Here is a 26,680-nt window from a genome sequence, read left to right on the forward strand (position 1 = left end):
AGCTTGACACAGGTTAGAGTCATCAGAAAGGAGGGAACCTTAATTGAGAAAATGCCTCCATAAGATCTGGCTGTAGGATACTTTCTTAATTAGTGATTAATGGAGGGGAGTGTGGACCAGTCCACTGTGGGTGGTGCTATTCCTGGGCTTGTGGTCCTAGGTGGTACAAGAAAGCAGGCTGAGCAACCCATGAGAAAACTAGTAAGTAGCACTCCTTGGCGGCCTCTGTATTAGCTCCTGCCTCCACGTCCCTGCCATCTTTGAGTTCTTGTCCTGAATTCCTTCAGTGATGGACTACAATGTAGAACTGCAAGCCAAATAAACCCTTTCCTCTCAAATTTGCCTTGGGTCATGGTGTTTCATCATAGTAATAGGAACTCTAAGACACCTCTCTATATGACCAGGCTTAGGAATGGTCTGGGGGACAATATGCCTATATACCTCCGTATAACTGAGCTCAGAAATGGCATACTGGCCAACATATGTATATTAGTTAAGATTCTCAGGAGGAACCAGACTTACAGAGTGTCTTACAGGCTATGGTGTGGCTAGTCCAACAATGTCTATCTACCCACGAAAGGGGCAAGACTCCAGTAGTTGTTCAGCCTACGAGGCTGAATGTCTCAGCTAGTCTTCACCGTACATTGGAATCTCAATAGAAGTCGGTGCTCATGCCAATGAAGGAATGAACTTGGGAGGAAGAATGAGGACAAACAGGCAAAGAGAAGAATCTTCCATCTTCTATGTCATTCTTATAGTTTGTCAGCAGAAGGTGTGGTCTAGACTACAGATGGATCTTCCCTCCTTAAAAGATCTGGATTAAAGATGCATCTACCTGCCTCGAGTGTTTTAATTAAGAAAATCCCTCACAGGTTTTAGTTAATTCCAGATGTAATCAAATTGACAACCCAAACTAGCCATCTCATTATAATGCTTCTCACGTCTAGGTTCATAAATCACATGTGCATTAATACCCTTCAACATGACAGGGCTTGGGAATGCTATGGGGTCAACATGTCCATATACCCTCCCAAATGACCGGGCTCAGATGTGGCATAGGAGCCAATGTGCCCATACAACCCTCCCGTATGTGACCAGACTTGGAAATGGCATGAGGGTGGTGGACAGAAGAGCTCAGAAATATCATGGTGGGTAACACACTCCTGATATGATCAGGCTCTGAAAGGTATGGGACCAAAATGTTCATAACTGCCCTTCTGTCATATGACTAGGCTCAGAATTCAAATGGGTCCACCATTCACTTAAAGCCCCCAATATAAGTGGGCTTGGAAAAGCCAAGTGGGCAAACATGTCCATTCACTCTCATGTGACTAAGTTTGGAAATGGACTGTATTTATTTAACTGAGTCAAAAATAAGTCCTTCCATTAAGGAGGCATTGGAAAGCATTTTGTTTTTTTTTTTTTTTTTTTTTTTTTTTTTTTTTTTTTTTTTTTTTTTTAATAATTTATTTATTTTTGAACATGAAATGCTTTTTTTATAGCATGTTTCACAAGGGGAGGGGGTAAGAGGGGCCAGATGGTGGAAAAGTACAAAATCTTCTTGGCCTGTGCCTTGAAACATGTCATGGTCTATACGGTACACTGCCTTGAATTATGATCTACCTGCTGTTCTTCAGAAGATATGGTACACTGCTTGAGTTATGGTCTCCCTGCTATTCTTAAGATGATATGGTACACTGCTTTGAGTCTATCTGCAGTTGGGAAAGCATTTTGTTGCATCAATCAGAAAAGTAATGTAACTGTCTTTGGCAGTCTCCTCTTGATTAAGATCATACGTCTGGCAGGGCATGATCTACACACCCACAATCCTAGCACTTGGGAGGCTGAGACACAATCATAAATGTCAGGCAAGTTTGGGTTACCTAGTAAGATCCTGCTTAAAAATAAATGGACAGACCAAGACTAGGGATGTAGAGTCTGACCCCAGATCCACTAAAAAAAAGTAAAAGGAAGAAAGGAAGGAAAGAGGAATGGAAGGAAGGAAGGAAGGAAGGAAGGAAGGAAGGAAGGAAGGAAGGAAGGAAGGAAGGAAGGAAGACAGAAGACAGGGCAGGAGTGGGTAAAATCTTTTTTTTTTTTTTTTTTTTTTGAGACAGGGTTTCTCTGTGTAGCCCTGGCTGTCCTGGAGCTCACTCTGTAGACCAGGCTGGCCTTGAACTCAGAAATCCGCCTGCCTCTGCCTCCCAAGTGCTGGGATTAAAGGCGTGTGCCACCACCACCCGGCCGGGTAAAATCTTGAAAAGTCTTGAAAACAAGAGTTAAAAATCTTCCGTGCTGAGCATCATGGAGAAGACGGGTTGCTTAATTGAGATCTTTAATACTTATATCATTAGTTCTTTAAAAAGCTTTTATTCAAGCCGGGCAGTGGTGGCGCACGCCTTTAATCTCAGCACTTGGGAGGCAGAGGCAGGCGGATTTCCGAGTTTGAGGCCAGCCTGGCCTACAGAGTGAGTTCCAGGACAGCCAGGACTACACAGAGAAACCCTGTCTTGAAAAACAAAACAAACAAACAAAAAAAGCTTTTATTCATTCTTTGATAATTTTATACATGTATACAGTGCGTTTTGATCATATCATTAGCTTTTAGTTGGCTGATCAGAATTCCTAGTGAGGAGAGGTGGAGGCCCACGCTGATGACTTGGAAGCAACGAGGAACTATTCCCTATATCATGTCCCTGTTCTCAACAGAATACCTTCATCCTGAGCTGTGCTTGGTGCCCTAGTCCAGGAATCCTCTTAACTTCACCCTTTCCAGGGGCTAACCATCCAGCTCTCTGCTCTGGGCTGGAGTAGAATGGTGGGAGTGTGGGGAAGGGTCTGCAGTGTCAGGAGGGGGCATGTCAACTGTACGAGTTTCTGTTCTGCTGCTGTGATAAAACACCACTATCAGGAAATCTAAAAGGAGATTTGATTTTGGCTTACGATTTCTCAGGGACAAGAGTCCATCATAGCAGGAAAGCATGCTTAACAAGCAGCAGGCATCAAAGCTGGTGCTGAAAGCTCACTCCCTTCACAGTAAGCACGAAGCAGAGACTGAACTGTAACTCTTGTAACTCTCAAAATCCACCTCCAATGACATACTTCCTTCAACAAGGCCACATCTTCTAAGCCTCCCAAATAGTGCCACCAACTGGGGACCAAATGTTCAAATGCCAGAGACAAAGGCAGGGGGCAGGGCATCTCATTTAAACTACCACAATAAGTAATACTTCAACCGGTACATGATCACCTCTCACCCAGTTCTCCTGATTTCAGTTTGCTAAATTCCAAAGGCTTCTAAAACTTAATTAAACTCTTCTCTCCCCATCTCACTCCTTTTTCCATGCAAATGAGGCTGTTCTTAATTCTCCTTGGGTCTCAGCTTTCTTGGAGTCCCTAAATCAATTATCATCCATTCCTGTGTCCTAGCCTCTAAAATGCTTTGCAACCATCCCTTCTGTTTTCTCTGTCCTCTTGAAGTCATAATCCCCTCCACTCCCAATCCCAATCCCATTCCAGTAATTTGTGTGAGATCAAGGAGGGGACAAAAAGTAGATGCCTGAACTAGTTTTATCACCTTAGCCTGGAATACTGGGAGGGGACAAAGCTCCAGTGCTATTTCGAAGACATATATGCTCAGGATTTCCCTTCTTGTGAGCTCTTGAGATGATAAGCAGGCAAGGAAGAAATTCCTAGTACTAAAGCCTAAGACCTGAGAGGAGAGCTGTGTCTTCCTGGAGATCCTGTTCCCTTGCAGTCTGCTCTTGGTCATTGTGTAAGCAACTCCTGAAGACAGAGGGGGCTACCTTTCAATTTTGATCATGTACAGTGGAAGAGCTAACATCCCCAGGAATGATGAACTCCTGCCTAGAGGGATGCCAAAGGCTGGAGAATAGTCAGATGGCTATCTGCTTTCTTCTCCTCTGTTGCCCCTTTCTCTTGCTTTGGAATGAGCTGCTGGTGACTGGAAGCTACGTGAGTAGGTTGAACAGACTGAATTGGAGGAAGAAGAAACCTACCATAGTCCCTTTTCCTTAAGTAAGCTGTGGTTGATAGATGCATCCAACTCCATTTCCTTCCATTTGAACTTGACCCAAGAACCAAGTAGGAAGAAAAGGCCATGACAGTTGGGTGGAAAAATCAGGGAGGAGGAAATTGTGGCGATGGTGGTATACTAAGGGTGATGTCACTTGTCGGAACTGTATGGCCAATAACTAGAGGAACTGAGGTGGACAGCTTGCTTGGCTTCCACAGATGGTCGTCTGCACTCAAAGGAGAGATGGAAGTCAGTGGAGGCTAGAGTTAGCCTCATCATCATCTGGGAAAATGATGCTGAGGGCTGTTCCACAAAGTTGCTTAGCAAGTTCCCAGGACTGAGTCCAAGTTGGGCCCAGCAGTAACTGGACCATGAATGTACTTCTGTCTTTGTTCTCTCTGTATCTCTCTCTTCTTCATGCCTGTATCCTGAGATCATTCACCAAATTAATTCTCTGCGTCTATGTCCCCATTTCCGGGTCAGTTCTTTGGAGACTCCATGAGAAGATGAGTGTCTGCTTCAAAGGTGAATCTAAGCAGTTTGTGTCATTCCTGGGAGATTGTCTCATCCGTTTTCTGCATCTTTAGTTGGTCTGGACTAAAAAGCTCCCAAATATGACTCTGATAATATTATGCTTCAGGAATTCTGAGCTCTTTTTAGATGACTGGACCTGTGCATATACCAAGAAAGCAAGGTGGCTTGTTGATGGCTGGGAAAACAGACTCCCTGTCTCTTTCCTCTTTTATTGGTCTGAAGGTCTTCCATTTGAACTTAACCCAAGAACCAAGCAGGAAGAAAAGGCCATGACAGTTAGGTAGAAAAATCAGGAGGAAGAAATTGTGGTGGTGGTAATGGGGGTGGTTGTGGTGTGGTGTGGTGCACAGCCAGGCCCAAAGATATCATCCACATGTGTGCCTAAGATTCCTCCCCAGTGCTAATGCTTCGGTCATGACACCTACCTTACACTGAGAAGCAATTACTCTCTCTAACTACAAGAGTCACAACCATCAAGAAGTCCACATGGCCTTCAAGGGGAGGAGCACCCTCAGGAGAGGTTTTTTTTGAATTCTTAGAATGCAAGGACTTGGGGAATTCAGAAAAATACTACTCGACTCTCACTGAAATGATGGGCTTATTCAGCTGGCCCAGTCTAAGAGGTTAAAGCATTGCATAATTGACCCTTGAAGGGATCATTAAGAACTCTGGATAATTAAGCAGTCAAGTGACTATAAGGAAGACATTTTTCTAGATCGTATTAGTTACTTTTCTGTTGCTCTGGTAAAACACCATGGCCAGACAACTGATAGAAAGAAGTGTGTATTTGGGTATACAGTTCCAGAGGGCTGAGAGTCCACTATGGCAAGGAGGTAAACAGTGGGAAAAGGAAGCTGAAAGATCACATCTCTTACTACAAGCACAAAGCACAGAGAGCAAACTGGAAATGAGGTGAGACTTTACACTCTAAAAACACACACCAGTGACTTACTACCTCCAGCAATAACCTCTCCAAACTGCTGTATTAGCTACTAAGCCTCCATCCAGCTTGGGAACTTCAGGAGATGTATTTGAACCATAACAAGGCAATAGAAATCACCGTAGACCTAAACAGTGAAGTCTTCCCTACCTCTTCCCTGTTTATCATATGGACCAAGAAATACAGATGGTCTAGATAAGTGGGAACATTTGGCAATGGTGGGTGAAGTAAATAGAGCCTACAAACCACTAAGAAAATAGAATTACAAATGGGCAAGTGACTCTCTAATCAGACATACCAGGAGACCAAAATCTCTAGTTCTCCTCCAAGATAAATAAAAGACAGTTCTTTTCTGCAGACAAAAAAGTACGATTCTAACATATGTTGTGGAAATTCTAAGGTTGCCCTGTCTCAGAGAGATGTTCTCTCTGATCTCGTGCAGTGATTGGAATATGCTTGGCCGGGTGTGTGTGTGTGTGTGTGTGTGTAACTATTAGGAGGTGTGGCTTTGTTGGAGTAGGTGTGGCCTTGTTGGAATAAGGATGTCACTATGGGGATGGGCTTTGAGACCCTCCTTCTAGCTGCCTGGAGGACAGTCTCCTTCTGCCTGCTTTGGCATCAAGATTTAGAACTCTCAGCTCCTTCTCTAGCACTATGTCTGCCTGAAAGCTGTCATGCTTCCCACCATGATGACACTGGGCTGAACATCTGAAACTGTTAAATGATGTCCTTTATAAAAGTTGCCTTGGTCATGGTGTCTCTTCACAGCAATAGAAATTCTAACTAAGCCGGGCGGTGGTGGCGCACGCCTTTAATCCCAGCACTTGGGAGGCAGAGGCAGGTGGATCTCTGAGTTCGAGGCCAGCCTGGTCTATAGAGTGAGTTCCAGGACAGCCAGGGCTACACAGAGAAACCCTGTCTCAAAAAAAAAAAAAAAAAAAAAAAAAAACCCCAAAAAAAAAACCCAAAAAAAAAAAAAAAAAGAAATTCTAACTAAGACAGAAATTGGTACTAGGGACTAGGGTACTGTGATAGGCCTGACCATGCTTTTGTTTGGAGGAATGTGGATTTGGGGACTTTGGATTTGGGAAGCAGTGGAATGCTTTACATGGGGCTTAATGGACCATCCTAGTAGAAATATGAAAGACATTGGTGCTGAGGGTGATTTCAACTGTGTAGTCCTTGTTCTAGAGGTTTCAGAGGGGAGGAATTTTAGTATGTTTCCTGGAGATCATTCTTATGATGTTTTGGTGAAGAATGTGGCTGCTCTTTTGCCTTTTTCTGAAGAGTCTGCCTGAGGTAAGGCAAAGAGATTCACATTAACTGTATTAACAAAGGAAGCCTCAAAAAATTCCAACATAAACTTTGTGTTTACTCTCACAAAGAGCGTTTTGATCAAGTGTGGCAAGCCTAGAAAGGAAAAATGCAAAATGTATGGTTCAGTTATTAAAGGGGCACTAGGAAGTGCAATGGAGCTAAATACTGTGTTCAAAGAAATAAACAGATTAAGGGGGGTGGTGACTTTGGGGAAAGATCCCACCCAGCTAAGCTTATTGTTTATGTGTTTGCAGTTGAACAACAGATTGTTATAGAATTATGACCTGGTTATTGCTTTCATTTGGACACAAGGAGATATGATTGTGTGTCAAATTGACATGGAATGACACAAGCTTTTTTACTTTTTTTTTTTTTTTTTTTTTTTTGGTTTTTCGAGACAGGGTTTCTCTGTATAGCCCGGGTTGTCCTGGAACGCACTCTGTAGACCAGGCTGGCCTCAAACTCAGAAATCCGCCTGCCTCTGCCTCCCAAGTGCTGGGATTAAAGGCGTGCGCCACCACCGCCCGGCTGACACAAGCTTTTGATCTTGATCATGAGGCATAGCCACCATGAAAAGCTTAGGTCCAGGCATGGGTGGTACACGCCTTTAATCCCATGAGACAGAGGCAAGCAGTTCCAGGTATAGAGCAACTTCCAGGTAAAGAAAAGCTTAGGTCCAGGCATGGGTGGTACATGCCTTTAATCTTAGTACTCAGGAGACAGAGCCATGAAGATCTGAGTTCACGGTCTGTCTACAAAGCAAGTTCCAGAACAGCCAACCTTAGGCAGTGAAGGAGTTGGGAAACAGAAGGCTGGTGATAATGTAATAGAATAAGGGGACCGAACTTGGGAGGCAGAGGCAGGTGTATTTCAAAAAATAATAATAATAAAATAATAAAAAATAAAATAAGGGGACCATGTTCCAGCTCCTGCAAGCAGCAGAACTCAGCAGCTTCAGCCATGTGGCTCTGGCTTTCAAGTCAAGAATAGAAGAGAATACCCCTCCCCCAATACGATGGACACTATTAATAGATAAGAATAAAGTTTGGCCTAATATTTGATTTTACAAGACAGAACTTCAATGTTATTACTGATTCTTTATTTTTTAAAAATTTATCATTCTTGTGTGCATACGTATTATGTATCGTGTATGTGTGAGAATGAGAGAGTGCATGTGTCACCCCATGTATGTGGAGATAAGAAGACCACATTCAGGAGTCTGTTTTCTTTCTCTGTGGGGTCCCGGGGTCAAACTCAGGTCATCAGGTTTGTGTATCTAGCACCCACTGAGCCATCTTGAATCCTGATTGCTATTTCCATTTTATGATCATCAGTGTTGACACTGTCACGTTTTGTAAATACGTAGTACCAAATGATTCAAGTATGTTTAAGACTATTTCAGAAACTGCTGGATGTTGTGTGTTCAGAATTAAGACTGAGTGAAACTGCATGAAGAAACATGGGTTAAGGGATGCCAGAAATAGCCCAGACTCAGTATGTGCCAGCTTTTGAATGGATTTTCGGCTGTTGCTTATTCAGAAACCTTTGACTGTTGCTGATTTTTCCATGACCCCTACATTCAGTGTGGATCACTACCCACAGCTTGGGAAGTTGTGCCTTAAATAGCTTCCCCCATCCTCAGCCTCCCCCACTGCATCATTGTAGCCGATGGCCCTTCAGTGGTACGTCATCCTCATCTAGAATCCATACCCCACTCTTGTTGTCATCCACTCTACAGATCTGCACAATTGTGCGACTTGTGTTTGCTATCACAACAGTGTCATACAGGACATTTCCTGTGCTCTAACAATTCTCTGTGGATTTTAAAAGGAAACCAGTTTTTTGTTTTTTATTTTTTTCTGTTGCTAGATAAGTGTTGCTTTTCTAGCAGAGGGCCCAGCAGCAACAGTTGCGGAGTAAAACAGTGCTGTGCTGCTCTAGAAATGGCTGCAAAATAAGGTTCAAGTGCCAGACAGCAGAGTGACGCATCAAGAGAAAGTATTAGAGAGAGAGAGAGAGAGAGAGAGAGGGAGAGAAAGGATAAATTTGCATGAGAATGGACTGTAAAGTCTGCAGCAGCCCAAAGGAAAGGTGAGGAGGTCTGGTTTATACCAAAGTGAAAGGTGCAACCCTGTGTCCAAAATGCTTCCTGCTAATTGCTAGGATTAAGAGCAAGGAGGAAGGGTATCCCCCCACCCCAGCATCCTGATTTAAGGGGCAAAGGAGGAAGTGGTCTCAGTAGGTTGGTTCAGAATAAATTTTATTAGAAGAGAGGGCCTCAAGACCATGGAGGGCCATTCTCAGACTTAAAGCAAGAGAGCATCATCAGGGACAGGTCATCATTTCAGAGACAACATGACTAGACCTCGAAAAGAGAGAGAATCTGCCCTTCTGCTTGGAAAGGAGCCTCATCACAGAGACAGTTCAACTGGGAAAAACAAAAAGCAGAGCTGCCACATCTAGCGTGACAGGCATCCAGCATAACAGGCATCCGGGAATGAGAGTCTTCAGATCACCTCAAACAAGGAAGGATTTTTTTTTTTTACAGTATTCTTTATTTATTCCCTGATGATTTCATACATGTATATAATGTATATTGATCATATCTTCCCCTCAATTCCTCCCACTTCCCTTAAACTTCCCAATCCATCTCCTTCCCACCTACATGCATCCTCTCCCTCTCCTTGCCCCTCCCCCTCCCTCCCTTTCTCCCCTTTCTTTCTCCCCTCACTGAACCTAATTAAGTACTACTCACAAAGGTGTAGGTGAGGTGCCATTCACTGGATCATGGGCAACATACTAACAGACATATCTCTAAAGAAAATTGATTTCCCTTCCCCATAAGTCATCAACTGCCAAGAGCTTCTCAGTTAGGGGTGGGGCCTTGTAAACTCCCCCTCCACCCATGCTGGAATATTCACTGACTAAATCTCGTGCAGGTAAGCACAACTGTTGTAAGTTCACAAGAGCCATGACCGTGTCATATTCAGAAGAAAGCATTTCCCAGCATTCCTTTCGATCCACTGGCCTCTGCATTCTTCTTGGCCCTCTTATATGATACTCCCTGAGCCTTGGGGTAATAATAGATGTCCTGTTTAGGACTAAGCATCCAATAGTCACTTATTCTTAGCTCTTTGACCACGTACGGATCTCTGCATTAACTGCCAACCACTGCAGACAGAAGGTTCTCTGCCCAATCTTGGGAGCAGCACAAACATAAATATTTAGACTGCAGCTTGACAACATGAACATTTAGCAGAACAACAGTACTCAGATGCCCCTAGGGCCTGTGACCTTCCAAGCCACTGGCTTTTGACCAGGTTTACAGTTTCAAGTATGAATTCCTTCCTGTGAGGCAGGCCTCAAGTCCAATCAGAAAGTATTCAGCTAAACCACACAGTCATACTGCTATCGCACCAGTGGGCAGGTCTCGACTGACAGATCAGTGTAGTAACATATAGTCCTGTGCCGAGCAAGACCATTGTTTCAGTTTGCTTTCTACTGCTGTGATAAATGACCAAAATGACTTGGGCAGGAAAGGGTTTATTTGGCTGACATTTACAGGTAATAAATAGTCCATTGTTGAGGGAAGTCAGAAAAGAACTCAAGGGAGGGATCATAAGTAAAGAGCTGATGCAGAGGCCATGGAGGGGTGCTGCTTGCTGGCTTGCTCCCTATGGCTTGCGCAGACTGCTTTCTTATAGCACTCGGGACCACCTGGCCAGGCGTGATACCACCACAGTGGTTTGTGCCCCCTCATGTCAATCATTAATCAAGAAAATGCCCTGCAGACTCACCTACAAGCAATCTAATGGAAGCATCTTCTCAACTGAGGTGTCTCTTCCCACAAAGCTAGTGCTGTGTGGAGACGACATACAACTCTAGCCATAAGGGAGATTCTTGGTGTGTATAGGTTTACAGTTGGTGACAGGTGATATGCCTACAAGGTGTGGGTCCTCCCACATCAATCATGAATCAAGAATATGCCCCACAGATGTGCTCTCAGTCCAGTCTGATGAAGGTAATTCTTCAACTGGGGTACCCTCTCCCCAGACAACTCTAGCTTGTGCAATACTTCTTGAATGCAGTAAAAGAAAGCCTCAAACAGTAATCCAAGCCCTGAATATCTTCGCTCACGTGGCCTGGAGCTCCCTTGCAGTGTGTCTCGACTATTTCTTTTTTCTTTTTTTTTTTTTTTTTGGTTTTGTTCCCCCCCCCCCAACTTTGCTTTGCTTCAACCAAATTTTCTTGCTACTTTTTACACATCTATGTGGGCTTTTATTTCAATTCCTTGAATAAGAGACCAAGAATATGAAAGCATTGTACCCTAACTTTGGGTACTGATCTGTCTTAGCCTTTGTGCCAAGGTGACAGAATTAGGTAGGACTTTAAGCTGGCAACAGCACAGCAGGGATCCTGGGAGCAGAGGGAAAAGGGAGGGGGGAAAGGGGAGAGGAGGGAAGGGGAGGGGAGGGGAGGGGAGGAGAGGGGAGAGGAAGGGGAGAGAAGGGAGGGGAGAAGAGGGGAGAGGAAAGGGAGAAAAGGGAGATAGCTCACAGGTGAGGCCTGATTTGGGGAGAGAGGAAGTTGGGTAGAGGGTCTGTGGTAAAACCTTCACTGAGTCCTTCTTACTTCCCCTTTCCTAGAAGATTTATGGTTCACTACAGCAGGAGGAATGGGCTGGTAGGCATTTTCCATGAAGAGTTAAGTCACGAACTAGTTGTGGTTTATGAGAAGGATCTAGGAGGGGAGGAGGAGGGGCTACCTCAAAGGAAATGGGAAGTTAAGGGAGGTCTGAGGTACAGAACCCACACCCTCTGCTAATAAGTTTTAGCAGTGGTAGCTATGAGAACTCCTATTTGCTTTCAGTGATCCGCTAGAGCTTAGGCCTTGCTCTTACAAGAAGGGCTCAGCGCCTCTAAATCCTGAATCAGTTTGTCTGCAGTGTAGAACAGGAGCTGGGGGTCAGAGTAATGGGTAGATGTAATTAAAAAAAGGACACGCTGTTTCTTAAATATATTTCCTTCCACTGTCTGTACAGGCACTGGGTCTGCAGGAAGTGGAATATCTTTTTCTTTTTTCTTTTTTTTTCGCGACAGGGTTTCTCTGTGTAGCCCTGGCTGTCCTGGAACTCATTCTGTAGACCAGGCTAGCCTCGAACTCTCGAACTCAGAAATCCGCCTGCCACTGCCTCCCAAGTGCTGGGATTAAAGGCGTGTGCCACCACCGTCCGGCTGAGGTGGAATATCTTAACAAGGTGTACCTCACCTTTGAGGACTCTTGGGCTGGATGCTACGAGAAACGAAGCTTTACTCTTTTAACTCTTTTTTTGTTGTTGTTGATTTTTTTTTTTTTTCGAGACAGGGTTTCTCTGTGTAGTCCTAGCTGTCCTGGAACTCACTCTGTAGACCAGGCTGGCCTTGAACTTAGAAATCCACCTGCCTCTGCTTCCCAAGTGCTGAGATTAAAGGCGTGCGCCACCACTGCCTGGCTACTCTTTTAACTCTTAAGAATGTCCACATACACGGAAAACACTACACAGCTGAGAAGATATGAACATTATAGCCAGGCATCATGAATCAATCCTACAGAACAGCCAGTAGCCTAGCCAGAGAAACGCCGCGCCTGCGCACTGCCGACAATGAAGCCGCGCGCCCTCAGCGAGGAGGCGGGCCTTGCCCGGGCATCCGGGTCCCACACCCCGCCCCCGCGGCATGAATGAGAGGCGCGGCGCCCGCCCCTCCCCCGCCGGGCCCGCCCCTCGCCGGGGCAGCATCTAAGCAGTCGCTATCGCCAGCTCAGCGGCTCGGACTCACGGACGCGGCTCGCTAGCAGTTCGCCGCACGAAAGCTGACTCCGGGCGCCGCCGCCCGCACGACCGCTGCCCGCCACCCGGGTGAGTGAGGGGAGGGCCGGGACTGAGGGCCGCGCGGCTGAGGCTGAAGCGCAGGCTCCGCAGGTCCGGCTCTGAGATGCTGAGGGCAGTGCGCCGGCCTCGCACCCCCTCCGAGACCGGGGGGCCACGGGGCAGTCCCCACACACCGGCACAAAGAGCGGCGCGGGCTGTCACCCGGAGGTCACCTCGGGCTGGGCCCGGGCGGGGGAGGCGGGAATGGGCGGAGGATGGAGGAGCTGCTGCCACTGCGTCGGTGGTGGAGACCGACGCGCTTCTCGGGGGTGCGGAGTGGCAGTGGTTTTCTGGTCCCGAGCCACTCCTTCTTTTGTGGCGCTTGTCTCGTGCCTGGTTGTCACACTGTGCAAGGCACACTGAGACCTCGCTGGTTGGCTTATTTATTAATGAAAGTCATATGGCGGCCTCATCATTTGTTGGGGGGGGGCGTGCGTGCACCCACAGGCCGGAGAATTAATGACCCTGCTTTGTTTCCGGAGACCCAAAGGGTGTGTGTCCTGTGAAATGAGACGGTCTGAGATCATCTAAAAGGACAGAAGGAAAAGAAGTGTAAAGATAACTTCATCTTGACCCCTTCCTCTCTGGTGTTATATTCAGATAACAGGTTTTTTGGTGTTTCGTTGTTTCTTGTTGTAAAGCCAGTGGGTCTGTTCACTGAAAGTGTGAGTCTGCATTCTTATGTCTCTGTATATTTAGAACACTTTGCTTTTAGGATTAATGGTGATATATTTACATATTGGGGGTACGCCAACATCCTGAACACTGCTTTCTGGGCTTAGTTCATTGATAATAGGTCTTTGTGCTTCGTACCTATCTATAGGAATACTCCCAATATATCTAGGGCACTGCTTTCCCCACTCTTCCATATAGGCAGATTGTATTTCTTGCCTTTCTGCTTTAATAAGAGGTGGTCTAGCAGGTTCTTTCCACCTTCTTGTCTGTCCGGTCGTCGCCCTCCCCGCCCCCGCCCCGCACCCCTTAATGCTTTGGCAAAGGATATTACCTAAATATTACCCTGGTATGCACCCTGGCTTTGATCTGAATTTTCGTGTGTTTGGTTGTGCAGCTTAGCTGAACAGATCATCTTACATGACTTATCAGAAAACACCCCCTTTTCTCCTCCATTGTTTGTCTTCATTCCCCTCGGCCCCGCTCCCGGTTCCCCCCCTTCTCCGCCCCCAAAGAGGGTAGGAAGCACTGCTGGGTTCCATAGGCTTTAACTGGATAGGATGGCCTGTCTGTTGTTCACTTAGCCAGTTAAAAAGAGATAATTAAGATAGGCAGGTGTGGCCACAAATGCCATCACGTTACTTGGAAGGAAGAGGCAGTAAGATCTCTGTGGTTTCAAGGCCAGTCTGATTTACATAGGAATTTCTAGACCATAACACAGAATGAGACCTTATCTCAATAAACAACAAACAAACTTTTCCTTGTTACCTTGTTTTAAGCAAGATTATTTGAATTTTAGAAGTTAGTTATTACTCTAGTTGAATGATATTTTTGTTTCTTTTTTATCCTCTTAATTTTGTAGAGTGAAAAAGCACATTTCTGAAATATTTTTGTTATGATCTTTTGATTCAAAATAGTGGTGGTGGAAAAATCGAGTTTATATATGAATAATTGAGTGGGTTCAGTTTTAAGATTCTCTTCAAGATTACTTATTTTTGAGTCACATGTATTTTCATTCCTAGTAAAAATTTCAGTACAAAATGACATGTAAACCTCCACAACATCTGTTTATGTATAGACTCTCAGCTTGAAACATTTGCATTTAATTTGAAGGAAAATTTCCACTGGTTGGATGACGATCCATTATTCTTAATGAAATTCTTACTTTATGCATCTTTCTTGAACTGTGGGTCACAACCCAATATGGGATTGCATAACTGTGGGAGTCACAAACATTAGCAATCAAAAGTTTCTTGGTTTTTTGAGACAGGGTTTCTCTGTAGCCCTGGCTGTCCTGGAACTCATTCTGTAGACCAGGCTGGCCTCGAACTCAGAAATCCGCCTGCCTCTGCCTCCCAAGTGCTGGGATTAAAGGTGTGAGCCACCACCGCCTGGCTAATCAAAAGTTTCTGCATGTTCAGTGATCAGAAATTATTTCAAGGGACCAGACACAAAGTACTTGCTTAGCATGCACAGCATCCTGAGTTTGATCCCCTTGGATGGAACTATTGAGATTTGGTGGCCCATACCTGTAATACATCTCTCTTTGGGAGACTGGCTATATAGTGAGTTTGAGGCCAGTCTGGGATACAAGAGGCCCTGCTAAAATAATAATAATTCATGATCAAATGCATAATCGATCTGTAGTGTGCTGGCTGGCATTGCTACTGGTGTGAACACAGGACTTGACTGCAGCCTTGCTTCCGTAGGCGTGGTACCTCATGTGCTGCTGTACTCCATACACTCTGCCAGGGAATGAGTGCTGCCTGGGTAGCCTCAGCTCAGGTTCCAGGCTATTGTCCCTTACAATCACAGTGGTTTTTTTGTTTGTTTGTTTGTTTTTCTGAACATAGAAAATTTTATGATCTTATAGAAACATTAAAAGCTGGGTGTATGGTGGACATCTTTAATCTCTGCACTCAGTAGTCAGACACAAGTGGACCTCTTTGAGTTCCAGGGCAGCTAGAACTATATAATACAGACCCGTCCCAAACAAACAAAAGCCATAATGATTTAATAAAGGAAAAAAAGGCTTACTATTTTCCCACTGTCATTCCTCTCAGCATGTAAGTACAACATTACTGTATCTGGGGCTGAAGAGGTTGCTCAGTGACCATGAGCACATCTGCTCTGGCACGTAAGGTTACATACCCACACAGACTGCTGGTCCACGCCTTTAATCTCAGCAAAGGTCTACCTGGTCTATAGATTGAGTTCCAGGACAGCCAAGGCTACACAGAGAAACCCTGTCTCCAAAAACTAATCGAAACCAAAAAACAACAACAAAACTTTAAAGAAAGAGAAAAATATGGATTGTATTGTGTTTAAATATTTTTCTTTTTTTCTTTTTTTTGAGACCCATCTCACTGCATAGACCTCACAGAGATCTGTCTGCCTCTACCAACCAAGTGGTAGGATTAAAGGCATCCACAACCATAGCTGGCTTGAAGTGGCAATTTACAAAAAAAATCAAGTATTCAGGAAGCAGTGGCAGGCAGATAGATAGATTTCTGTGAGTTCAAAGCCAGCCCAGTCTACATGGTAAATTTCAGGCTTGTCAGGGTTACATAGTGAGATCCTCTCTCAAAACAAAAACTGTTTGAGTTGCTTACTTGAAGTTCATCCAATTATTTGAATTTTGGCTTGGGATTAGATTTTCAACAACTTCAAATTGTGGTAGTTATTTTTCTCATTGTTTTGACAGAATACCTGACAAAAACGACTTCAGGGAAAGGGCTGTTTGGCTGACCACTTGAGGGCGAAGGGACGTCCAAGGCAGTAGTAAGACTGCTGGTTGCATGTGTGTTGCTAAGAAGCAGAGAGAGGGACCCATGATGCTGTTTACTTCCAGCTTGTGGGCACTCCCATTCACAATCAGGCTCTTTTAAATTATTAATTTTTCAAAATTAATGTTTTCCTGTTTTATGTGTTTTAGTTGTTTTCCTTATAAGTTTGAGTGCTTACCTGGTACCAGAGCCTCAGATCTTCTGGAACTGGTGTAGCAGACAGTTATGAGCTACCATGTGGGAGCTGGGAATTGAACCCCAGTGCTTTTAACTGTTGGGCTATTTTTCAGCCTAGTCCTTCCTCTTCAGTCCAACCTTATGGGCAGGGCACACCTTTATAGACACATCCAGAAAGTATGTTTTCGTGATGATTCTAAGTCCCATTAAGTTGAAAGTCAACATGAACCGTCATAGATTCTAAACATCTTCCATTTTGTACTGTGTATTTATATAAAGCAGCATGTCAACACCGATATTATAAAATCCAAACATCAGTCACCTCTGAAAATGATGATGTTCTATGCAGTGTCAAAGCATATCCATATCAGTATACAAATTTGCCTTTGTCTTTAATTAGTGTCTTTAATCATGTATACCAAAGGGTTGTTTTAAAGTTTATCAGTAAATGTTTGATTTGATTTTAAACTAGTTTTGTGTCTATATTCCTGAGGTCACATAAAACATTTCTCAGGTAAAAGGGGATGCAAATGGAAAAATGGCCCTGCCTTGGATGACTAAGTTTCTTTTTAAAGACCTTAAATTAGTAAAGGCTAACTTTTATACTTTGATAGGTTTGAGTTTTACAATGTAGAATAATTTTTTTTTTTTCCCTGAGACAGGGTTTCTGCCTTGGCTCCTGGAACTCTATAGACCGACCAGGCTGGCCTCCAACTTAGAGATCCGCCTGCCTCTGCCTCCTGTGTTCTGGGATTAAAGTTGTGTGCCACTGCACCTGGCTGAACTTTAATTTTCTTTTGTTCTTGTTTTTTGACAGGACTTCTCAGTGTAGCTTTGACTGTCCTGGAAGTAGCTCTGTAGACCAGGCTAGCCTCTGCCTCCCGAGTGCTGGGATTAAAGGCATGTGCCACTACCGCCTTTTAAGTTTTTAAAACTTTTAAGTTTTAAATCTCTCTCTCTCTCTCTCTCTCTCTCTCTCTCTCTCTCTCTCTCTCTCTCTCTCTCTCTCTCTCTCTCTCTGTCTGTCTCTCCCTCTCCCTCTCTCTAAGGCTGTGAAGGTTAGATCTCAGCAGCTCTAGAGGCCTGTCCTTGGGTCTCCTGCTGTGTCTTTCTCACATCAAAGAGCACCCTCCTCCTCCCTCTTTCTCTGTGTCCTTCACCACTCAGTTCCTGAGCCTGTGCCCTCTCTCCTGCATCATTAACTTTACACAGGGCTCTCCATGTCAGCACATAGGCATGCTCTCCCTTTCATCTTTACAAATAGAATGCCAAACTCAATGAACTTTGGTTACCTGCCATCAATCCCGCCTGTGTCCCTGAGAGTTAAACGGCTCAAGTGAAAAGCACAGACTTTCACCTGTCTCCTCAAGTAGTACCTGCCATCCCTGACTGCTGTTGCTGATTACCTTCTTGATTCTAGCCCTAATAGAATACCAGGGACAAGAACCTTATCTGCTCTGAAATTCAAGAGCCTACAGGATATATGAGCAGAAGGCACAGCCAACATTTTTAGTCTAGCCAGGTAGCTCTTGCCTTTTAATTTTTCTAAGAAGAAAATCGTTTCACTGTTGTTTCATTCCTTTTTTTTCTACACTTTTATTTTTTTCCGAGACAGGGTTTCTCTGTGTAGCCCTGGCTGTCCTGGAACTCACTCTGTAGACCAGGCTGGCCTTGAACTCAGAAATCTGCCTGCCTCTGCCTCCCAAGTGCTGGGATTAAAGGCGTGCGCTACCACCGCCCAGCTTTTTTCTACACTTAAGAGTTAAAAAGTTAAGCCTGATGTGAGAGTACATGCCTTTAAATCCAGAACTCAGCCTGGTAGAGTTCCAGAGCAGCCAGGACTGTCTCATTAAGAAAAAAAAAAAGTTAAAATGTCATGATAATTATATTGATATTTTCCCCTACAATACATTTCTCGTATGCTAATATTAGCATTCTTGGACCTGGACTCTGGCATCAGACTGGTTAGAACTGAATTCTCTCTCTTTACTTTTTGACATGTCACATGTCAAAGTTTTAGTTTATTTTTTGAGATGAGGGGGTCTCACTATGTAACTTCAAACTTCCCGCAAGTGCCAGGATGACCAGTGTGTTCCATCACACCTAGGTTGGAAAGTTTCTTAACCCCTCAGTTTCTTCATTTGTATGATGAGAAGAATAGTATGCACATACTCTGTTTATTTGTCCTGTGAGCCAAATGGGATAATGAAAAAATACTCATTTTGGTACTTGAAATGGAAATGAACTCAATGAAAAATTGTTATACTTTTCTTCAATTTATACTTCATTTTAACATAATATTTTAATACTTAAAACTTACATCTGTTTTTGTGTGGGTGGTATACCTATGCCATGGGGCATATGTGGAGGTCAACAGAAATCTATTCTCTATTATCATGTGGGCCCAAGGGATTGAACTTAGGTCATCAGGTTTGGAGGCAAACATCTTTACCTTCTGACCATCTCTTTAATATTTTTGTTTAAAATATTTATATTCTTCTAAGATATATTGGTCATAAATATGACCCCCCCTTTTTTTTCTTTCTCTCCCTTTCCCAGCAACCCTTAAATTTCTTCTTGCCTGTCCAGTCCCTGATTGCATCATGTGGTAGGTTAATAAAATGATCTACAGTTGACAAATGAGCAGCTTATAGCACTCTGTAGCAGTTTGATCAATTGGTAAATCATCTTGATCATTTGATAAAATAGCTCAATTTTGAGGGCTGGAGTGAGATACCCAGCACCCACTTGGCAGCTCACAACTGTCTGTAACTCCAGTTCCAGGAGATCTGGCACCTCACAGATACACTTGCAGGAAAAACACCAATGCCCATAAAAATAAATCTGAAAAAAAAAAAAAAAGGTTTTTTTTTGTTTTGTTTTTTGTTTTGTTTTTTCGAGACAGGGTTTCTCTGTGTAGCCCTGGCTGTCCTGGAACTCACTCAGTAGACCATGCTGGCCTCGAACTCAGAAATCCACCTGCCTCTGCCTCCCAAGTGCTGGGGTTGAAGCCGTGTGCCACCACCGCCCAGCAAAAAAAAAAAAAAAAAGTTTAATGTTGAGCCAGGTAATGTCTATTTGACTTGCTCCAAGATTCCTCCTTCATGTTACTCCATTGTTATTTATTACTTTTGCTTTCCTTTTTGAAACAGTTTCCCTGTTGTGTAGCCCTGGCTGGCTTGATCTCCCAGTGTCAAGGAGGCTGGCCTCCAGCTTGAAAGATCCTCCTACCTCTGTCACCTGTGTGAAAAGATTATAATTACGTGTTAAAACTTTCAGATGTTCAGTGTGTCATCAGATTTACTTACTTCTTTCTTTCTTTTAGTTATTTGAGACAGTATTTAATGTAACCCCAGCAAGCATTGAACTTGGGAATGACCTTGAACTCTGGATTCTCAGGTCTCTACAAAGTGCTTTAATTACAGATAAATGCCATCATACTTTGCAAATAGCTTTTTTTCCCCCCAAGTAGCTGTAGGATGTTCTCTTTACTTGCCAGCCAGCCAGGCAGAATGACAGATGTAACAGTTCAACATACTTTGAGAGCCACATGAAGGGTATGGACAGGCTATAATAAAATGACCCACTAGAAAGGACGAGGTCTTCCCAGGCTTAAAGGATTTGTTTCTCTGTGTTAAGTTGTTTTGTTTGTTTTTTACTTTTTTCTCATTATTTATCTTAATTTTCACTTTGGAAATTTACTTAACAACCATGAGCCTTTTTAAGCTAAAACATCTTTTAGTTTTAGAAATGGTTTCTTGAATTAATTTGTACTTACTCTACTTTTTGCTTATCTAGATGCATAATGGGAACTCTTATACTCTGAGAGTCTCAGACCTCAGAATGTAGTGCTGTGTAAATTGTGGGTTTTAAAAGAATGCCAGATGGTTGGAAAGGAATTGTGAGCACCCCAGCTAGTGCCATCCTTTGAGAGCCAGCTGGATAAACCTTCTCTGCTCTGGAGGTAAGAACTAGACACTTTGTTCTATGCCAGCTGGACCATGAATAGCTGGCCAGTGGCCTTATTTTGGGTTGGCCACTCTTGGAAAGCCAGCCTGGGCTTTCCATCGACCCTAAGGATAGTCATGCCATAGTTAGTTGCTTGTGCCAGGCCTCCCTCTGGTATCTGCTTCAGGGAGTGAAACAGGCCTGCAATGTCAAGGAAAAGAAGCTACTGGGTATTAGAAGTGAACCTTGTGTTATGAATTGCTTTGGAAAAGCTCAATGGAACCTGCATTTTTATGAATTTAATGCTAAGGATAGAAGACTTGGTTGTCAATAAAAGTGAGTGCTTTCCACATTAAGTGCTTCAGCAAGGCCACTTTGAGGATGATGATCCTGATGGCCTTCTAGGCTGAGCACCTGGCCTTGTCCCCACCCTAACCAGTCCAGAATTCACCCATGGTGGCCCCATAGTCCTGAAGCTGGACATGGGTACACTCAACCTTCCTAACAGACTCCAGTGAGGGGATGCCCTTCTCCATTTCCCCTTTTCTCACACCCCTGACCTTAGTTCATCTCTTTCTACAGCAATGGGGTGTGGAGTAGGAGGACTTGGTTGGCTCATTTACCAGGAGTCACCCTTCCTCCCCAAACCAGGACATTTTTGAAAAACAAAAAACAGGGGAGCTTCCTTTGGCCCCCAAACCCCTCTTCAGTTCAGCCAGATGTTTCTTATATGTTTTTTTCTGCCTATTCATCCTGGTGGTGGTTTTTCCTCGTCTCACCACCCCCATGTCCTCCCCCTTGACCCCCAGCCTCTGGGGAACAGGTGAGGTAAGGGACCTTGGGTCCTCTTTTCCTTCCCTTTCTGTCTGTCTACTATTGTTCCACCTGGCTTTATTGCTTTTTAATATTGCACTGAAGGTTTTTTAAATAAAACTTTTTAAAAAAAGTGAATGCTTTTACATTGGGACTTCCTCCAGTTTACCTGTTTTCATTTACTAACCTCTCTTAAAATGAAGTTTGCTTGTTATTTCCATCTTTAACTTTTAAATTTTGCATCATTTGGATTAGTAAAAATTTGTACATTATTATAAACCATTGGCTTCAATAGAGGGCCAACTGTATATGTCATCTTAAGGTTTGTGTCATTTTATTTACTAATATTGTCCTAATTAGTCAGGTACTTGTACCAGACATTTCTTTATATCCTTTAGCCAATTTACTATATTAGTTTAATTGAGGTCAAAGAAGTGTAAGTGTGGTGCTGCCAGTATGAGCACACATCTCATCCGATGATGGCTACCTTTTGGATCCTCAATAGTAATAGCCTCATTCAGATGTCACGTTCTTTAACGATTAGTTAGTTTTAAAAGAACTGGTGCAAAGTAAATGATGGGAAGGGGGAGGAGTCGACACTTGAAGCCATCGAGGTCTGGGATCTCAAGGGTGTGAGGTGTGGTGGCAGACAGTGTCTAAAACAGGTTTTATCATGTGTAGGTTTATGGATTGTTGATGGGGAAACTCCTTTTGACAGAAAAAGAAACTTATTTCTCACAATAGTCAGTGTGTTGGTTTTTTTCCCCAAATTTGGAGATTGAATGGTTCTATATTACCTGTTTGTTAAGTTCATCTAAACAAACCAGAACTCCTTAGGAACTAACTTACCTTTCTTTTTATTCTCTGAAATATGAGCTTGTGAAATTATACTTGTGCTTTAAACTTAAGATAGGATCTAGCATCTACAACTTGACCTGAATCATGTACAGTGCTTACAATTAAAGCTTATTCAATCTTTTTGTTTCTCAATTTTCTCTCTGAAAACAAGCTAAAAAGTTTATTTATTTATTTATTTATTTATTTAGGGTCTCACTATGTAGCCCTAGATGTCCTAGAACTTTCTTTGTAGATGTAGACTAGACTGACCTTGAACCCAGTACCTCCCAAGTGCTGGGAAGAAAGGTCCACAAATCTGGTCCAGAAGGAAATTTTTTTTTTTTTTTTATTGGATGATTTATTTACATTTCCTATGTTGTCCCCTTACCCCATCCCCCACCACCCCCTGGGAACCCCCAATCCCCTCGCCCCTCCTCCTTCTTCTCTGTGGATGTAACCTCTATCTACACCCCCCCACTCCCACCTCCCCACCCTCAAAATTCCCACCCCCTGGGGCATCCAGCCTTCATGCGGTCAAGGTTCTCTTCTTCCACCTATGCCCAGCAGGGCCCTCCACTTTTACATATTCAGCTGAAGCCCTGGATCCCCCCCTAAGTGCTCCCAGGCTGGTGGTTTAGACCCTGGGAGCTGTGGTTGGTTGGTATTGTTGCTCTCCTCATGGTGCCACAAACCCTTTCAGCTCCTTCAGTCTTCACTCTAACTCCTCTATTGAGAACCCCATGATCAGTTCAATGGCTAGTTGTGAGCATCTGCCTCTGAATATGTCTGACTCTTGAAGGCCTCTGAGGAGATATCCATATCAGGCTCTTATCAGCATGCACTTCCTGTCTTCCACATCAGCATCTACCTTTGGTGATTGCACATGGGATAGATACTCAGGTGGGGTGGTCTTGAGACGGCCCCTCCTTCAGTTTCTGTCCCTCACTTTGTCTCTATATTTGCTCCCTTGAGTATTTTGTTGCTCCTTCTAAGAAGGACCGAATCACCCTCACTTGGTCTTCCTTCTTTATGGACTTCATGTGGCCTGTGAGTTGCATCTTGGGCATTTCAATTTTAAGATTTTTTTTTCTTTAAATAACAAAGTAGTATCAATAGCTCAAGATAACTTTATGTGAGCTATCTAGAATTTTTTACCTGGATTAGGCTGCCCTGAAAACATGGCATGTCTGTGGTAGTATAGACATCGTTTACTTCCCCTTTATAGCTGTGCAAATCATTGTCCGTGGATGATAAAATTAAAGATCAAAGAAGCAACCCCTTGAGGTTGAGCAGTAAGGCAGGGCACAGGCATCTCCATAGCCACCTCCTATCAGAATTCGTGCTGCCAGTTCCCAGGAGAGGAGTGAGCTGAAGCGCCGAGATGGGAGGAGGTCAGAGTCCTTTGCAAAGACCAGCTGAAGAGCCTCTGCAGCAGCTGAAGGACGGAACCATCACATAAGAACCATCACAGTTGGAATGGGACAGAGGATGGTGGTGTTCCCTGGAGTCACCATAACAAATGACTGAAAAGCTGATGCTTATGGCAACGGAAATTTACTCCTCACAGTTGTAAAGTCCAGAAGGTGAAAATCAAGGTGACAGTCAGGCTGCTGAGCTCCCTGATGACTCCAGGAAAAGTCTTCCCTAACTTTTTTAGATTTTTCTCAAAAACAAAAACAAAAAAGCAAAAACCACTTGTATACAATGTACAGATTTGATCTCTAAATCCTTAACTCTTTTTGAGGCAGAATTGCTGTGCAGTCCCAGCTGGCCTAGAAATGCTATGTAGACAAAGGCACACTGAGTTTCCTGCATCTACTTCCCAGTTTCTAGGATTAAACTTCCACAGCCAGCTTCAAATCCTTAATTACATCTGCAAAGACCCTTTGTTTTAAGGTCACATTTCAGTTTCTGGGACAGGTTTTTTTGTTTGTTTTTTTGTTTTTTGTTTTTAATTTTTTGACATCATTTAACCATTCTTTCCATGAGAAAATAACAACTTCCTTTAGTTTCAGTGCTTTGTCACTCAGCACCTCAGATTTGACAGATATGCAGCAGAGCAATACAAGGTGAGGAAAGTGTATCTAGGACAGAAGTCTGAACTTCATGGGAATGATTAGGGAATCAGGCAGATCTCATGCAGGAGAGATGTTCAAGACTCAGCATGAAAGGTGGACAGATTTTTAAATTACTTGACTGGGGACACTTGGGATGTGCAGATAGTAGAAGCAATCACAAAGCTGGGGAGGTGTCTTTAGGGGACCACAACTGATTTATCTGACTACAGTGTTGTATTCAGAGAAATAGTGGAGAATAAGGTTCAGGTCTGGGCAATTCATGTAAGGTCTTGGGTACTGCGTGGACAGATTTGTTGAGTTGCTTCCCATAAGAACATGTTAAGTTTCTAACGTGTCTTCAGGGCTATTATAAAACCTTTGGGGAGAACATGTAGGGTTTTTTGTTTTGTTTACATTTTATTTTAAAAAATTTTATGTGCACATGCATGCAGGAACCTGCAGAGGTCAGAAGAGGCATTAGATCCCCTGAACTGGAGTTAGCTGCCATGTGGGTGCTGTGAACACAACCTTTTCTAGAATATTTGTTCTAAACCACGGAGCCATCTCTTTAGCTCCTTGTTTTATTTTTGAGACAGGGTATTGCTATATAGCTTTAGGCTGGCCTTAAACATGCACCAGTCCTTCTGCCTGTCTGCCAAGTATTAGGATTACAGGCATGGCATGCACTACTGTACTCAGTATGGTGTTATTTTTGAAAGAGAAGGTCAAATTCACCCTACAGTTCAAGCCTCAGCCTTGTGGCACACCTTTTATGGATATGAGCTACCACTCCTAGTTGTAGATTCTTAAAATTATTCTATTTGAGTGTATGTGTGTTTGCCTGCATGCATGTCTGCACAACCTGTGCACCACCTACATCCAGTGCCCACAGAAGACAGAGTTGTCATATTCTCTGGAAAAATTACAGTTGTGAGCTGCTGTGTGGGTGCTGTGATCAAACCTGGGTCCACTAGAAGAACAGCCAGTATTCTTAACCACCAAGCCATCTCTGCAGCCCTGTAGATTGTTTTCTATAGATTTTTAGAAGGAAGTCGTTCTTTTAAAAGGAGAGGAGTTTAGTAAGTACTGTCGGGCAGAAGGTATAAGTGTGTGGAACACTTGCCTAAACAGTCCCCAGAACTAGAAAACCTTTGTTCTCATTAGAAGCAGAATGCTTTGTGGTTTGAAGATACTTCTGGAAGGCTATTGATTTTTCTTGCTGCTTTTCTTTGAAGGTCTTGGGAAGAGAATTTACAAAGTGAGCTCCACAGAGCCTTAGTCAGTACCATGTGTGGAATATGTTGGGAATGTTGTGGGTTAAGATGCTATCTCAGAAAGGATGGGACGGGATTGAATGTCCACAAAGGATAACCAGCATTCCCTTCTGAATGCAGCTCCGACCTCCATTTTGTGTGGCTCAGTTCTCTACTCAGTTTACTGCTGTCATCATCCGTTTACAACTCCAGAATTCTGTGAGAGCAGCGCAGTTCTGAGGAGTGGGTGGCTCATCAGTAAATGAATGTTTCTATTTTGAGACTCCTCCTCTCAGTATGTGTGTGTGTGTGTGTGTGTGTGTGTGTGTGTGTGTGTGTGTGTGTAAAACTCCTTGTTCTGTGTTAAAGATTTTCAGTAAAAATGTGTTTCAAGTATAAAACAATATTTGTGTTCAATAACTGTGGCTGTTTTATTCAAAGAGAAATGGATATTTTCCTACTTTAGTACACTGAAAAACCAGTAAAGTGGGTTTTGCCCATGGGTTTGCTTTATTTTCTTCTGCCTGAGATTAATATTACTTGATAGACTTAACTGTCTTAACTTTGCTTTTGTTGCTGCTGGTGGTGCTTTTGTTGTTGTTGTTGTTGTCCTTGAGATAGGGTCTGGAACTCACTACATATACCAGGCTGGTCTCAAACTCAGCTGTGCCTGCCTCTGCCTCCTGAATGCTGGGATTACAGGCCAGGGCCACCACACCCAGCTCAACTATGGTTGCTTCTCTGATTTCTGTTTGTAGCCTGTTTAGGTTTCGTTGGGAAGAGCTATAAACATACTTGGGTAGTCTTTGAGTGCCACCTCAGATTCAGCAGTTACAGTAGTGTTTCAACTACACTTCCACAGGGATAGCCTAAGACCATTGGAAAACACAGATATTTACATTACAATTCATAAAAGTAGCAAAATTACAGTTAGGAAGTAGCAATGAGATAAATTTATGGTTGGGGTCACTATACATGAGGAACTGTATTAAAAGGTCTGAGCATTAGGAAGGTTGAGAAGCACTGATTACACAGCGTGTTTGTTACACTTGTTTCTCTTAGCCTTTTCTTTCCCCTTCCTTCACTGAGAAATTTTAAAGATAAGCCCATGTCATTTCGTCACTGCCTGTTTTTAGGCCAGTTCCTCCTCTTTTTGTTTTATGCTATGAACTCATCACAAGAGCTGGGTCCTAGTCTTATGACTCCCACTCACATTTGGACTTTGTATGCTTCTTCATCACATGGTGCAGGTTTTTGCCATTCCCTGAATCATGTTCAACATTGTATAACATCTAGAGGCCATATGTATCTGTCTACCCCATTTCTGGTATTGCAAAAGAGACCAGAATCATAGTCACAGTATATAAGGCATTTCATCTAGGCTGTAATGATAACTTTTCTT

General features: G+C 43.4%; 1 protein-coding gene across 1 annotated transcript in view; it reads left to right on the top strand.

Moving 5' to 3' along the window:
• Window positions 1–12,652: 12,652 nt before the first annotated feature.
• Window positions 12,653–26,680, top strand: part of Rnf24 (ring finger protein 24) — a 45,012-nt gene continuing 30,984 nt past the window's right edge. The window contains exon 1 of the mRNA XM_028756745.1: window positions 12,653–12,723. The gene's annotated coding sequence lies outside the window, so the exon portion shown is untranslated. The remainder of the gene's footprint in view (window positions 12,724–26,680) is intronic.

Source organism: Grammomys surdaster, unplaced genomic scaffold, assembly GCF_004785775.1.
Source record: "Grammomys surdaster isolate TR1022 unplaced genomic scaffold, NIH_TR_1.0 129, whole genome shotgun sequence".
In the NCBI taxonomy this organism is placed as follows: domain Eukaryota; kingdom Metazoa; phylum Chordata; class Mammalia; order Rodentia; family Muridae; genus Grammomys; species Grammomys surdaster.